Raw genomic sequence first — 17,448 nt, 5'->3', positions numbered from 1 at the left:
TTTCATTGAAATGCAAGAGTCGGAATATTTCAATTGTGTTCCGTCATGGTGTACCATTTCACAGTTACTTTTTCTTGATTTTTCAAAGTTCACTTTGAATTTATTTCATTGAAATGCAAGAGTTGGATTATTTCAGTAGTGTTTTGTTGTGCTTTACCTTGTCAGAGTTACATTCTCTTAATTTTTCAAAGTTCATTTTGATTTTTTTTTGTTGAAATGCGAGAGTTGGAATATTTCAGTAGTGTTTTGTCAAGCTTTCCCTTGTCACAATTATATTCTCTTGATTTTTCAAAAAGTTCATTTTGAATTTCTTTCATTGAAATGCAAGAGTTGGTTTATTTCAGTAGTGTTTTGTCCTGGTTTACCATTTCACAGTTACATTCTCTTGATTTTTCAAATTTCATTTTGGATTTCTTTCGTTGAAATGCAAGAATAGGAATATTTCAGTAGTGTATAGTTTACCCTGTCACAGTTACATTCTCATAATTTTTCAAAGATGACTATGGTTTTCCTTGGTTGAAATGCAAGAGTTGGAGCATTTCAGTAATGTTTTGACCTGGTTCAACGTGTCACAGTTACGTTCTCTTAATTTTTATAAGATCATTTCGAATTTATTTCATTGAAATGAAAGAGTTGGAATATTTCAGAAGTATTCTGTCGTGGTTTACCTTGTCACAGTTACATTCTCTTGATTTTTCAAAGTTCACTTTTGTTTTATTTCATTGAAATGCAAGAGTTGGAATATTTCAATAGTGTTCTGTCGTGGTTTACCTTGTCACAGAAACATTCTTTTGATTTTTCAAAGTTCATTTTGAATTTCTTTCATTGAAATGCAAGAGTTGGAATATTTCAGTAGTGTTTTGTTGTGCTTTTCCTTGTCACAGTTACATTCTCTTGATCTTTCAAAGTTCACTTTGGCACTTTGGTTTTATTTCATTGAAATGCAAGAGTTGGAATATTTCATTAGTGTTCTGTCGTGGTTTACCTTGTCACAGTTACATTCGCTTGATTTTTCAAATAGTTTATTTTGAATTTCTTTCATTGAAATACAAGAGTTGGTTTATTTCAGTAGTGTTCTGTCGTGGTTTACCTTGTCACAGTTATATTCTCCTGATCTGTCAAAGTTAATTTTGAATTTCATTCATTGAAATGCAAGAGTTGGAATAATCCAGTGGCGTTTTGTCGTAGTTTACCATGTCACAGTTACATTCTCTTCATTTTTCAAAGTTCATTTTGGATTTCTTTCGATGAAGTGGAATACTTCAGTAGTGTTTTGTCATGGTTTACCTTGTCACAGTTACATTCTGTTAATTTTTCAAAGTTCATTCTGAATTTATTTCTTTGAAATGCAAGAGCTGGAATATTTACAGTTACATTTTCTTGATTTTTTCAAAGTTCATTTTGAATTTTTTTCGTTGAAATGCAAGATTTGGAATATTAGAGTAGTGTTTTGTTGTGGTTTACCTTGTCATAGTTACATTCTCTTGATTTTTCAAAGTTCATTTTGAATTTCTGTCGTTTAAATGCAAGAGTTGGAATATTTCAGTAGTGTTTTGTCATGGTTTACCGTGTCACAGCTACATTGTCTTGATTTTACAAAGTACATATGCATTTCTTTCATTGAAATGCAAGATTTGAATTATTTCAATAGTATTTTGTTGTGGTTTACCTGATCACAGCTACATTCTATTAATTTATCAAAGTTCATTTTGAATTTCTTTCATTTAAATGCAAGAGTTGGAATATTTCAGTAGTGTTTTGTCGTGGTTTACCTTATCACAGTTACATTTTCTTGATTTTTCAAAGTTCTTTTTGAATTTCTTTTATTGAATTGCAAGAATTGGAATATTTCAGTAGTGTTTTGTTGTGGTTTACCTTAACTCAGTTACACTCTATTAATTTTTCAAAGTTCATTTTGAATTTCTATCGTTGAAATGCAAGAGTTGGAATATTTCAGTAGTTTTTTGTTGTGGTTTACCATTTCACAGTTACTTTTTTTGATTTTTCAAAGTTCATTTTGAATTTCTTTCGTTGAAATGCAAGAGTTGGAATATTTCAGTATTGTTTTGTTAGGGTTTACCTTGTCACAGTTACATTTTCTTGATTTTTGAAAGTTCATTTTGAATTTCTATCATTGAAATGCAAGAGTTCGAGTATTTCAGCAGTGTTTTTTCGTGGTTTACCTTGTCACAGTTACATTCTCTTAATTTTTTAAAGTTCATTTTGAATTTCTTTCGATGAAATGCAAGAGTTGGAATATTTCAATAGTGTTTCATCGTGGTTTACCTTGTCACAGTTACATTTTCTTGATTTTTTTCAAAGTTCATTTTGAATTTCTTTCATTGAAATGCAAGAGTTGGAATATTTCAGTAGTGTTTTGTTGTGGTTTACCATGTCAGAGTTACATTCTCTTGATTGTTCAAAGTTCATTTCGAATTTTTTCATTGAAATGCAAGAGTTGGAATATTTCAGTAGTGTTCTGTCGTGGTTTACCTTGTCACAGTTACATTTCCTTGATTTTTCAAAGTTCACTTTGGTTTTATTTTGGTGAAATGCAAGAGTCGGAATATTTCAGTAGACTTTTTTTGTGGTTTACCTTGTCACACTTACATTCTATTAATTTTTCAAAGTTCATTTTGGATTTCTTTCGATGAAATGCATGAGTTGGAATAGTTCAGTAGTGTTCTGTCGTGGTTTACCTAGTCACAGTTACATTCTCTTGATTTTTCAAAGTTCACTTTGGTTTTATTTCGGTGAAATGCAAGAGACCTAAAATAATGTCCTGAAATCAACATGCAAAGTCGAAATAGCTTTATTTCATTTTTTAAGGTTAATTTAGACGACGTTACGTGCGCACGTAACCTCGTCTAAATTAACCTTAAAAATGAAATAAAGCAAAGTCGACTTTGCATGTTGATTTCACGATAGTATTTTAGGTCTCTTGCATTTCACCGAAATAAAACCAAAGTGAACTTTGAAAAATCAAGAGAATGTAACTGTGACTAGGTAAACCACGACAAAACACTATTGAAATATTCCAACTCATGCATTTCATCGAAAGAAATCCAAAATGAACTTTGAAAAATTAAGAAAATGTAAGTGTGACAAGATAAACAACAACAAAACACTACTGAAATATTCCAACTCTTTCATTTCACCGAAATAAAACCAAAGTGAACTTTGAAAAATCAAGAGAATGTAACTGTGACAAGGTAAACCACAACAGAATGCTACTGAAATATTCCAACTCTTGCACTTCAATGAAAAAAATTCGAAATGAACTTTGAACAATCAAGAGAATGTAACTCTGAAATGGTAACCCACAACAAAACACTACTGAAAAATTCCAACTCTTGCGTTTCAATGAAACAAATTCAAAATGAACTTTGAAAAAAATCAAGAAAATGTAATTGTGACAAGGTAAACCAAGACAAAACACTATTGAAATATTCCAACTCTTGCATTTCATCGAAAGAAATTCAAAATGAACTTTGAAAAATTAAGAGAATGTAACTGAGACAAGGTAAACCACGACAAAACACTGCTGAAATATTCCAACTCTTGCATTTCAATGATAGAAATTCCAAATGAACTTTGAAAAATCAAGAAAATGTAACTGTGAAATGGTAAACCAAAACAAAACACTACTGAAATATTCAACTCATGCATTTCAACGATAGAAATTCAAAATGAACTTTGAAAAATTGATAGAATTTAACTGTGTTAAGGTAAACCACAAAAAAAACTGCTGAAATATTCCAATTCTTGCATTTCAATGAAAGAAATTCAAAATAAACTTTGAAAAATCAAGAAAATGTAACTGTGACAAGGTAAACCAGGACAAAACACTATTGAAATATTCCAACTCTTGCATTTCCAGGAAAGAAATTCAAAATCAACTTTGAAAAATTAAGAGAATGTAACTGTGATAAGGTAAACCACGACAAAACACTACTGAAATATTCCAACTCTTGCATTTCAATTATAGAAATTCAAAATGGACTTTGAAAAATTAAGAGAATGTAACTGTGAAAAGGTAAACTGCAACAAAACACTACTGAAATAATCAAACTCTTGCATTTCAATGAAAGAAATTCATATTAACTTTGAAAAATCAAGAGAATGTAACTGTGACATGGTAAACCATGACAAAACACTACTGAAATATTCCAACTCTTGCATTTCAACGACAGAAATTCAAAATGAACTTTGAAAAATCAAGAGAATGTAACTATGACAAAGTAAACCACAACAAATCACTACTGAAATGTTCCAACTCTTGCATTTCAACGAAAAAAATTCAAAATGAACTTTGAAAAATTAAGAGAATGTAACTGTGACAAGGTAAACCATGACAAAACACTACTGAAGCATTCCAACTCTTGCATTTCATCGAAAAAAATCCAATTTAAACTTTGAAAAATCAAGAGAATGTAACTGTGACAAGATAAACTATGACAAATCACCACTGAAGTATTCCAACTCTTGCATTTCAATGAAAGAAATCCAAAATGAACTTTGAAAAATCAACAGAATGTAACTGTGACAAGGTAAACCATGACAAAACGCTTCTGAAATATTCCAACTCTTGCATTTCAATGAAAGAAATTCAAAATGAACTTTGAAAAATCAAAAGAATGTAACTGTGACAAGGTAAACCACGACAGAACACTACTGAAATATTCCAACTCTTGCATTTCAATTAAATAAAACCAAAGTGAACTTTGAAAGATCAAGAGAATGTAACTGTGACAAGGTAAAACACAACAAAACACTACTGAAATATTCCAGCTCATGCATTTCAATGAAAGAAATTCAAAATGAACTTTGAAAAATCAAGAGAATGTATTTGTGACAAGGTAAACCACGACATAACACTACTGAAATATTCCTACTCTTGCATTTCAATGAAATAAAACCAAAGTGAACTTTGAAAAATCAAGAGAATGTAACTGTGACAAGGTAAAGCACGACAAAACACTACTGAAATATTCCATTTCTTGCATTTCAATGAAAGAAATTCGAAATGAACTTTGAAAACTAAGAGAACGTAACTGTGACAAGGTAAACCACATCAAAATACTACTGAAATATTCCAACTCTTGCATATCAACGAAAGAAAACCATAACGATCTTTGAAAAATCATGAGAATGTAACTGTGACAAGGTAAACCACGACAAAACACTTCTGAAATATTCCAACGTTGCATTTCAATGATAGAAATTCAAAATGAACTTTGAAAAATTAAGAGAATGTAACTGCGATAAGGTAAACCGCAACAAAACACTACTGAAATATTCCAACTCTTTCTTTTCAACGAAAGAAATCCAAAATGAACTTTGAAAAATCAAGACAATGTAACTGTGACAAGGTAAACCACGACAAAACACTACTGAAATATTCCAACTCTTGCATTTCAACGAAAGAAATTCAAAATGAACTTTGGATAATTAAGAGAAGGTAACTCTGACAAGGTAAAGCACAACAAAATACTACTGAAATAATCAAACTCTTGCATTTCAATGAAAGAAATTCAAAATGAACTTTGAAAAATCAAGAGAATGTATCGGTGACAAGGTAAACCACGACAGAACACTGCTGAAATATTCCAACTCTTGCATTTGAATGAAATAAAACCAAAGTGAACTTTGAAAGATCAAGAGAATCTAACTGTCACAAGGTAAAGCACAAAAAAACACTACTGAAATATTCCAACTCTTGCATTTAAATGAAAGAAATTCGAAATGAAATTTGAAAATCAAGACAATGTATCTATGACAAGGTATACCACGATAGAACACTACTGAAATATTCCAACTCTTGCATTTCAATGAAATAAAACCAAAGTGAACTTTGAAAGATCAAGAGAATTTAACTGTGACAAGGTAAACCACGACATAACACTATTGAAATATTCCAACTCTTGCATTTCAATGAAAGAAATTCAAAATGAACTTTTAAAAAAATTAAGAAAATGTAACTCTGAAAAGATAAATGACAACAAAACACTACTGTAATATTCCAACTCTTGCATTTCATCGAATGATTTTCAAAATGAACTTTGAAAAATTAAGAGAATGTAGCTGTGACAAGGTAAACGACAACACAACACTACTGAAATATTCTAACTCTTTCATTTCAATTATAGAAATTCAAAATGAGCTTTGAAAAATCAAGAAAATGTAACTCTGACAAGGTAAACCACAACAAAACACTACTTAAATGTTCCAACTCTTGCATTTCAACGAAATAAATTCAAAATGAACTTTGAAAAATCAAGAAAATGTAACTGTGAAATGGTAAACCACAACAAAATACTACTGAAATATTCCAAGTCTTGCATTTCAACGATATAAATTCAAAATAAACTTTGAAAAATTAACAGAATGTAACTGTGTTAAGGTAAACCACAACAAAACACTACTGAAATATTCTAATTCTTGCATTTCAATGAAAGAAATTCAAAATGAACTTTGAAAAATCAAGAAAATGTAACTTTGACAAGGTAAACTACGACAAAATACTATTGAAATATTCCAACTCTTGCATTTCCAGGAAAGAAATTCAAAATGAACTTTGAAAAATTATGAGAATGTAACTGTGACAAGGTAAACCATGACAAAACACCACTGAAATATTCCAACTCTTGCATTTCATCGAAAGAAATCCAAAATGAACTTTAAAAAATCAAGATAATGTAACTGTGACATGGTAAACTACGACAAAACACCACTGGAATATTACAACTCTTGCATTTCAATTAAATAAATTCAAAATGAACTTTTAAAAATTAAGAGAATTTAACTGTGACAAGTTAAACCATAACAAAACACTACTTAAATAATCCAACTCTTGCATTTCAATGAAAGAAATTCAAAATGAATTTTGAAAAATCAAGAGAATGTATCTGTAACAAGGTAAACAACGACAGAACACTCCTGAAATATTCCAACTCTTGCATTTCAATGAAATAAAACCAAAGTGAACTTTGAAAGATCAAGAGAATGTAACTCTGACAAGGTAAAGCACAACAAAACACTACTGAAATATTCCAACTCTTGCATTTCAATGAAAGAAATTCTAAATGAACTTTGAAATATCTAGATAATGTATCTGTGACAATGTAAACCATGACAGAACACTACTGAAATATTCCAACTCTTGCATTTCAATGAAATAAAACCAAAGTGAACTTTGAAAGATCAAGAGAATGTAACTGTGACAAGGTAAACCGCAACAAAACACATCTGAAATATTCCAACTCTTGCATTTCAACGAAAGAAATTCTAAACGAAATTTGAAAAATCAAGAGAATGTAACTGTGACATGGTAAACCATTCTGTGACAAGGTAAACCACGACAGAACACTACTGAAATATTCCAACTCTTGCATTAAAATGAAATAAAACCAAAGTGAACTTTGAAAGATCAAGGGCATGTAACTGTGACAAGGTAAAGCAAAACAAAACACTACTGAAATATTCTAACTCTTGCATTTCAATGAAAGAAATTCGAAATGAACAATGAAAAATTAAGAGAAAATAACTGTGTCAAGATAAACCACGTCAAAACGATACTGAAATATTTAAACTCTTGTATTTCAACGAAAGAGAAACAAAATGATCTTTGAAAATTCAAGAGAATGCAACTGTAACAGTGTAAACTACGACAAAACACTCCCGAAATATTCCAACTCTTGCATTTCAATGATAGAAATTCAAAACTAAATTTTAAAAATTAAGAGAATATAACTGTGACAAGGTAAACCGCAACAAAAGACTACTGAAATATTCCAACTCTTGCATTTCAACGAAAAAAATCTAAAATGACCTTTGAAAAATCAAGAGAGTGTATCTCTGAAATGGTAAACCACTATAAAACACTCCTGAAATAAACCAACTCTTTAATTTAAATGATAGAAATTAAAAATTGACATTTTGAATAATCACGAGAATATAATCGTGACGATGGAAACCACGGCAAAACACTACTGAAATATTTCAACTCTCGTATTTCAACGAAATAAATTCAAAATGAACTTTGAAAAATTAATAGAATGTATCTGTGACATAGTAAAGCACAACAAAATACTACTGAAATAATCCAACTCTTGGATTTCAATGAAAGAAATTCAAAATGAACTTTGAAAAATCAAGAAAATGTATCTGTGACAAGGTAAACCACGACAGAACACTACTGAAATATTCCAACTCTTGCATTTCAATGAAATAAAACCAAAGTGAACTTTGAAAGATCAAGAGAATGTAACTGTGACAAGGTAAAGCACAACAAAACACTTCTGAAATAGTCCAACTCTTGCATTTCAATTAAAGAAATTCTAAAAGAACTTTGAAAAATCAAGAGAATGTATCTGTGCCAAGGTAAACCACGATAGAAATCTACTGAAATATTCCAAATCTTGCATTTCAATTAAATAAAACCAAAGTGAACTTTGAAACATCAAGAGAATGTAACTGTGACAAGGTAAAAACCACGAAAGAACACAACTAAAATATTCCAGCTCTTGGATTTCAATGAAAGAAATTCTAAATGAACTTTAAAAAATCAAGAAAATGTAACTCTGAAAAGGTAAACCATAGCAAAATACTACTGAAATATTCTAACTCTTGCATTTCAATGAAAGAAATTCAAGATGAACTTTGAAAAATCAAGAAAATGTAACTGTGAAAAGGTAAACATCGACAAAACACTATTGAAATATTCCAACTCTTGTATTTCAAGGAAAGAAATTCGAGATGAACTTTGAAAAATATAGAGAACGGAAGTGCGACAGTGACTCATACGACGTATCACTACTACCGCATTCCAGCTGGTTCATTTACACTCAGGAAATTAAATGAAAATTTTGTAAAATAAGAAACTTTAACTTTGAAACGATAAAATGCAACAGGTAACAATATAAACGAACCAGCTCTTGTATATCAACGAAAGAAATCCAAAATGAACTTTGAAAAATCAAGAGAATGTCACTGTGACAAGGTAAACCATGACAAAACACTACTGAAATAATCCAACTCTTGCATTTCAATGAAAGAAATTCAAAATGAACTTTGAAAAATCAAGAGAATGTATCTGTAAAAAGGTAAACAACGACAGAACACTACTGAAATATTCCAACTCTTGCATTTCAATGAAAGAAATTCAAGATGAACTTTGAAAAATCAAGAAAATGTAACTGTGACAAGGTAAAGCATCGACAAAATACTATTGAAATAATCCAACTCTTGAATTTCAATGAAAAAAATTCGAAATGAACTTTGAAAAATCAAGAGAATGTATCTGTGACAAGGTAAACCACGACAGAACACTACTGAAATTTTCCAACTTTTGCATTTCAACTAAAAAAATCTAAAATGAACTTTGAAAAATCAAGAGAATGTAACTGTGAAATGGTAAACCACGATAAAACACTACTGAAATAAACCAACTCTTGCATTTCAATGAAAGAAACTCAAAATGAACTTTTTGAAAAAATCAAGAGAATGTAACTGTGACAAGGTAAACCACGACAAAACACTACTGAAATATTCCAACTCTCGCATTTCAACGAAAGAAATTCAAAATGAACTTTGGAAAATTAAGAGAATGTATCTGTGACATAGTACAGCACAACAAAATACTACTGAAATAATCCAACTTTTGGATTTCAATGAAAGAAATTCAAAATGAACTTTGAAAAATCAAGAAAATGTTTCTGTGACAAGGTAAACCACGACAGAACACTACTGAAATATTACAACTCTTACATTTCAATGAAATAAAACCAAAGTGAACTTTGAAAGATCAAGAGAATGTAACTGTGACAAGGTAAAGCACAAAAAAACACTACTGAAATATTCCAACTCTTGCATTTCAATGAAAGAAATTCGAAATGAAATTTGAAAAATCAAGAGAATGTATCTGTGACAAGGTATACCACGATAGAACACTACTGAAATATTCCAACTCTTGCATTTCAATGAAATAAAACCAAAGTGAACTTTGAAAGATCAAGAGAATGTAACTGTGATAAGGTAAACCACGACAGAACACTACTGAAATATTCCAACTCTTGCATTTCAATGAAAGAAATTCAAAATGAACTTTGAAAAAAATCAAGAGAATGTAACTGTTAAATTTAAAACCAATAAAAATCACTATTGAAGTATTCAGACTGTTTCATTTAAACTAATTAAATTCATAATGAATTTTCAAATATTAAGAAAATCTAACTGTGACAAGTTAAGTCGCGAGGAAACACGGCTTAAAAATTCCAACTCTTTCATTTGAACGAAAGACATTAAAAATGATCTTTGAAAAATCAAGAAAATGTAACTCTGACAAGGTAAACCACAACAAAACACTACTTAAATGTTCCAAATCTTGCATTTCAACGAAATAAATTCAAAATGAACTTTGAAAAATCAAGAAAATGTAACTGTGAAATGGTAAACCACAACAAAATACTACTGAAATATTCCAAGTCTTGCATTTCAACGATATAAATTCAAAATAAACTTTGAAAAATTAACAGAATGTAACTGTGTTAAGGTAAACCACAACAAAACACTACTGAAATATTCTAATTCTTGCATTTCAATGAAAGAAATATTCCAACTCTTGCATTTCCAGGAAAGAAATTCAAAATGAACTTTGAAAAATTTAGAGAATGTAACTGTGACAAGGTAAACCATGACAAAACACTACTGAAATATTCCAACTCTTGCATTTCAATTAAAGAAATTCAAAATGAATTTTGAAAAATCAAGAGAATTTAACTGTGACAATGTAAACATCAACAAAACACTACTGAAAAATTTCAACTCTTGCATTTTATCGAAAGAAATCTAAAATGAACTTTAAAAAATTAAGTTAATGTAACTGTGACAAGGTAAACCATGACAAAACACTACTGAAATAATCCAACTCTTTCATTTCAATTAAAGAAATTCAAAATGAACTTTGAAAAATCAAGAGAATGTATCTGTAACAAGGTAAACAACGACAGCACACTACTGAAATATTCCAACTCTTTCATTTCAATGAAAGAAATTCGAAATGAACTTTGAAAAATCAAGAAAATGTAACTGTGACAATGTAAACATCGACAAAACACTATTGAAATATTACAACTCTTGCATTTCAATGAAAGAAATTCAAAATGAACTTTGAAAAATTTAGAAACTACTGAAATATTCCAACTTTTGCATTTCAACGAAAAAAATCTAAAATGAACTTTGAAAAATCAAGAGAATGTAACTGTGAAATGGTAAACCACGATAAAACACTACTGAAATAAACCAACTCTTGCATTTCAATGAAAAAAACTCAAAATGAACTTTTTGAAAAAATCAAGAGAATGTAACTGTGACAAGGTAAACCACGACAAAACACTACTGAAATATTCCAACTCTCGCATTTCAACGAAAGAAATTCAAAATGAACTTTGGAAAATTAAGAGAATGTATCTGTGACATAGGTAAAGCACAACAAAATACTACTGAAATAATCCAACTCTTGGATTTCAATGAAAGAAATTCTAAATGAACTTTGAAAAATCAAGATAAAGTATCTGTGACAAGGTAAATCACGAAAGAACACTACTGAAATATTCCAACTCTTACATTTCAATGAAATAAAACCAAAGTAAACTTTGAAAGATCAAGAGAATGTAACTGTGACAAGGTAAAGAATACAAAAACACTACTGAAATATTCCAACTCTTGTATTTCAATGAAAGAAATTCGAAATGAAATTTGAAAATCAAGAGAATGTATCTGTGACAAGGTATACCACGATAGAACACTACTGAAATATTCCAACTCTTGCATTTCAATGAAATAAAACCAAAGTGAACTTTGAAAGATCAAGAGAATGTAAATGTGACAAGGTAAACCACGACAGAACACTAATGAGATATTCCAACTCTTGCATTTCAATGAAAGAAATTCGAAATGAACTTTGAAAAAAATCAAGAAAATGTAACTGTGACAAGTTAAACCAAAACAAAACACTACTGAAATATTCCAACTCTTGCATTTCATAAAATAATATTCAAAATGAACTTTCAAATATTAAGAGAATGTAGCTGAGACAAGGTAAACCACGACAAAATACTGCTGAAATATTCTAACTCTTTCATTTCAATGATAGAAATTCAAAATGATCTTTGAAAAATCAAGAAACTGTAACTCTGACAAGGTAAACCACAACAAAACACTACTTAAATTTTCCAACTCTTGCATTTCAACGAAATAAATTCAAAATGAACTTTGAAAAATCAAGAAAATGTAACTGTGAAATGGTAAACCACAACAAAATACTACTGAAATATTCCAAGTCTTGCATTTCAACGATATAAATTCAAAATAAACTTTGAAAAATTAACAGAATGTAACTGTGTTAAGGTAAACCATAACAAAACACTACTGAAATATTCCAACTCTTGCATTTCAATTAAAGAAATTCAAAATGAACTTTGAAAAATCAAGAAAATGTAACTGTGACAAGGTAAACTACGAAAAAATACTATTGAAATATTCCAACTCTTGCATTTCCAGGAAAGAAATTCAAAATGAACTTTGAAAAATTAAGAGAATGTAACTGTGACAAGGTAAACCATGACAAAACACCACTGAAGTATTCCAACTCTTGCATTTCATCGAAAGAAATACAAAATGAACTTTAAAAAATCAAGAGAATGTAACTGTGACATGGTAAACTACGACAAAACACTACTGTAATATTCCAACTCTTACATTTCAATGAAAGAAATTCAAAATGAACTTTGAAAAATCAAGATAATGTAACTGGGACAAGGTAAACAATAACAAAACACTACTGAAATAATCCAACTCTTGCATTTCAATGAAATAAATTCAAAATGAACTTTGAAAAATCAAGAGAATGTATCTGTAACAAGGTAAACCACGACAGCACACTACTGAAATATTCCAACTCTTTCATTTCAATGAAATAAAACCAAAGTGAACTTTGAAAGATCAAGAGAATGTAACTGTGACAAGGTAAAGCACAACAAAACACTACTGAAATATTCCAACTCTTTCATTTCAATGAAAGAAATTCGAAATGAACTTTGAAAAATCAAGATAATGTATCTGTGACAAGGTAAACCACGACAGAACACTACTGAAATATTCCAACTCTTGCATTTCAATGAAATATAACCAAAGCGAATTTTGAAAGATCAAGAGAATGTAACTGTGACAAGGTAAACGGCAACAAAACACATCTGAAATATTCAAACTCTTGCATTTCAACTAAAGAAATTCTAAACGAACTTTTAAAAATCAAGAGAATGTAACTGTGACATTGTAAACCTTTCTGTGACAATGTAAACCACGACAGAACACTACTGAAATATTCCAACTCTTGCATTACAATGAAATAAAACCAAAATGAACTTTGAAAAATTAAGGGCATGTAAATGTGACAAGGTAAAGCAAAACAAAACACTACTGAAATATTCTAACTCTTGCATTTCAATGAAAGAAATTCGAAAGGAACAATGAAAAATTAAGAGAACGTAACTGTGGCAAGGTAAACCACATCAAAACACTACTGAAATATTCCAACTCTTGCATTTCAACGAAAGAAAACCATAATGATCTTTGAAAATTAAAGAGAATGCAACTGTAACAGGCTAAACCATGACAAAACACTACTGAAATATTCCAACTCTTGCATTTCAAAGAAAGAAATTCAAAACTAAATTTGAAAAATTAAGAGAATATAAATTTGACAAGGTAAACCGCAACAAAAGACTACTGAAATATTCCAACTTTTGCATTTCAACGAAAAAAATCTAAAATGAACTTTTAAAAATAAAGAGAATGTAACTCTGAAATGGTAAACCACGACAAAACACTCCTGAAATAAACCAACTCTTTAATTTCAACGAAATAAATTCAAAATTAACTTTTTGAATAATCAAGAGAATATAATCGTGACGAGGGAAAGCACGGCAAAACACTACTAAAATATTTCAACTCTCGCATTTCAACGAAAGAAATTCAAAATGAAATTTGAAAAATTAAGAGAATGTATCTGTGACATAGTAAAGCACAACAAAATACTACTGAAATAATCAAACTCTTGGATTTCAATGAAAGAAATTCAAAATGAACTTTGAAAAATCAAGAAAATGTATCTGTGACAAGGTAAGCCACGACAGAACACTACTGAAATATTCCAACTCTTGCATTTCAATGAAAGAAAACCAAAGTGAACTTTGAAAGATAAAGAAAATGTATCTGTGACAAGGTAAACCACGACAGAACACTACTTAAATATTCCAACTCTTGCATTTCAATGAAAGAAATTCTAAAAGAACTATGAAAAATCAAGAGAATGTATCTGTGCCAAGGTAAACCACGATAGAAATCTACTGAAATATTCCAACTCTTGCATTTCAATGAAATAAAACCAAAGTGAACTTTGAAACATCAAGAGAATGTAACTGTGACAATGTAAAAACCACGACATAACACTACTAAAATAGTCCAGCTCTTCCATTTCAATGAATGAAATTCGAAATGAACTTTGAAAAATCAAGAAAATGTAACTCTGAAAAGGTAAACCATAGCAAAACACTACTGAAATATTCCAACTCTTGCATTTCAATGAAAGAAATTCAAGATGAACTTTGAAAAATCAAGAAAATGTAACTCTGAAAAGGTAAACCATAGCAAAACACTACTGAAATATTCCAACTCTTGCATTTCAATGAAAGAAATTCAAAATGAACTTTGAAAAATTTAGAGAATGTAACTGTGAAAAGGTAAACCACGACAAAACACTACTGAAATATTCCAACTCTTGCATTTCAATGATAGAAATTCAAAATGAACTTTGAAAAATTAAGAGAATGTAACTGTGACAAGGTAAACCTCTACAAAACACTACTGAGATATTCCAACTCTTGCATTTCAACGAAAGAAATTTAAAATGAACTTTGAAAAATCAAGAGAATGTCACTGTGACAAGGTAAACCATGACAAAACACTACTGAAATAATCCAACTCTTTCATTTCAATGAAAGAAATTCAAAATGAACTTTGAAAAATCAAGAGAATGTATCTGTAACAAGGTAAACAACGACAGAACACTACTGAAATATTCCAACTCTTGCATTTCAATGAAATAAAACCAAAGTGAACTTTGAAAGATCAAGAGAATGTAACTGTGACAAGGTAAAGCACAACAAAACACTACTGAAATATTCCAACTCTTGAATTTCAATGAAAGAAATTCTAAATGAACTTTGAAAAATCAAGAGAATGTATCTGTGACAAGGTAAACCACGACAGAACACTACTGAAATTTTCCAACTATTGCATTTCAACTAAAAAAATCTAAAATGAACTTTGAAAAATCAAGAGAATGTAACTGTGAAATGGTAAACAACGATAAAACACTACTGAAATAAACCAACTCTTGCATTTCAATGAAAAAAACTCAAAATGAACTTTTTGAAAAAATCAAGAGAATGTAACTGTGACGAGGTAAACCACGGCAAAACACTACTAAAATATTCCAACTCTAGCATTTCAACGAAAGAAATTCAAAATGAACTTTGGAAAATTAAGAGAATGTATCTGTGACAAAATAAAGCACAACAAAATACTACTGAAACATTCAAACTCTTGCATTTCAATTAAAGAAATTCAAAATGAACTTTGAAAAATCAAGAGAATGTATCTGTGACAAGGTAAGTCACGACAGAACACTACTGAAATATTCCAACTCTTGAATTTCAATGAAATAAAACCACTTTGAACTTTGAAATATCAAGAGAATGTAACTATGACAATGTAAAGCACAAAAAAACACTACTGAAATATTCCAACTCTTGTATTTCAATGAAAGAAATTCGAAATGAACTTTGAAAATTCAAGAGAATGTACCTGTGACAAGGTAAACCACGATAGAAATCTACTGAAATATTCCAAATCTTGCATTTCAATGAAATAAAACCAAAGTGAACTTTGGAACATCAAGAGAATGTAACTGTGACAAGGTAAAAACCACGACAGAACACTACTAAAATATTTCAGCTCTTCCATTTCAATGAATGAAATTCGAAATGAACTTTAAAAAATCAAGAAAATGTAACTCTGAAAAGGTAAACCATAGCAAAACACTACTGAAATATTCTAACTCTTGCATTTCAATGAAAGAAATTCAAGATGAACTTTGAAAAATCAAGAAAATGTAACTGTGACAAGGTAAACATCGACAAAACACTACTGAAATATTCCAACTCTTGCATTTCCAGGAAAGAAATTCAAAATGAACTTTGAAAAATTAAGAAAATGTAACTGTGACAAGGTAAACCACAACAAAACACTACTGAAATATTCCAACTCTTGCATTTCAAAGAAAGAAATCCAAAATGAACTTTTAAAAATTAAGAGAAAGTAACTTCGACAAGGTAAACCACATTAAAACGCTACTGAAATGCTTCGACTCTTGCAGTTCAACGAAAGAAAATCATAATGATCTTTGAAAAATTATTAGAACGTAACTGTGACAGGGTAAACTACGACAAAACACTACTGAAATATTCCAACTCTTGCATTTCAATGATAGAAATTCATATGAACTTTGAAAAATCAAGAGAATGTAACTGTGACATGGTAAACCATGACAAAACACTACTGAAATATTCCAACTCTTGCATTTCAACGACAGAAATTCAAAATGAACTTTGAAAAATCAAGAGAATGTAACTATGACAAAGTAAACCACAACAAAACACTACTGAAATGTTCCAACTCTTGCATTTCAACGAAAAAAATTCAAAATGAACTTTGAAAAATTAAGAGAATGTAACTGTGACAAGGTAAACCATGACAAAACACTACTGAATCATTCCAACTCTTGCATTTCATCGAAAAAAATCCAATTTAAACTTTGAAAAATCAAGAGAATGTAACTGTGACATGGTAAACTACGACAAAACACCACTGAAGTATTCCAACTCTTGCATTTCAAAAAAAGGAATCCAAAATGAACTTTAAAAAATCAAGAGAATGTAACTGTGAAAAGGTAAACCATGACAAAACACTACTGAAATAATCCAACTCTTGCATTTCAATGAAATAAATTCAAATGAACTTTGAAATATCAAGAGAATGTAACTGTAACAATGTAAACCACGACAGAACACTACTAAAATATTCCAACTCATGCATTTCAATGAAATAAAACAAAAGTGAACTTTGAAAGATCAAGAGAATGTAACTGTGACAAGGTAAAACACGACAAAACACTACTGAAATATTCCAACTCTTGCATTTCAATGAAAGAAATTCAAAATGAACTTTGAAAAAAATCAAGAAAATGTAACTGTGACAAGGTAAACTATGACAAAACACCACTGAAGTATTCCAACTCTTTCATTTCATCGAAATAAATCCAAAATT

Source organism: Artemia sp. Qi Xiang Cuo, chromosome 18, assembly GCF_049724085.1.
Source record: "Artemia sp. Qi Xiang Cuo chromosome 18, ASM4972408v1, whole genome shotgun sequence".
Taxonomy (NCBI): domain Eukaryota; kingdom Metazoa; phylum Arthropoda; class Branchiopoda; order Anostraca; family Artemiidae; genus Artemia; species Artemia sp. Qi Xiang Cuo.
This window is presented reverse-complemented; position numbering follows the sequence as displayed.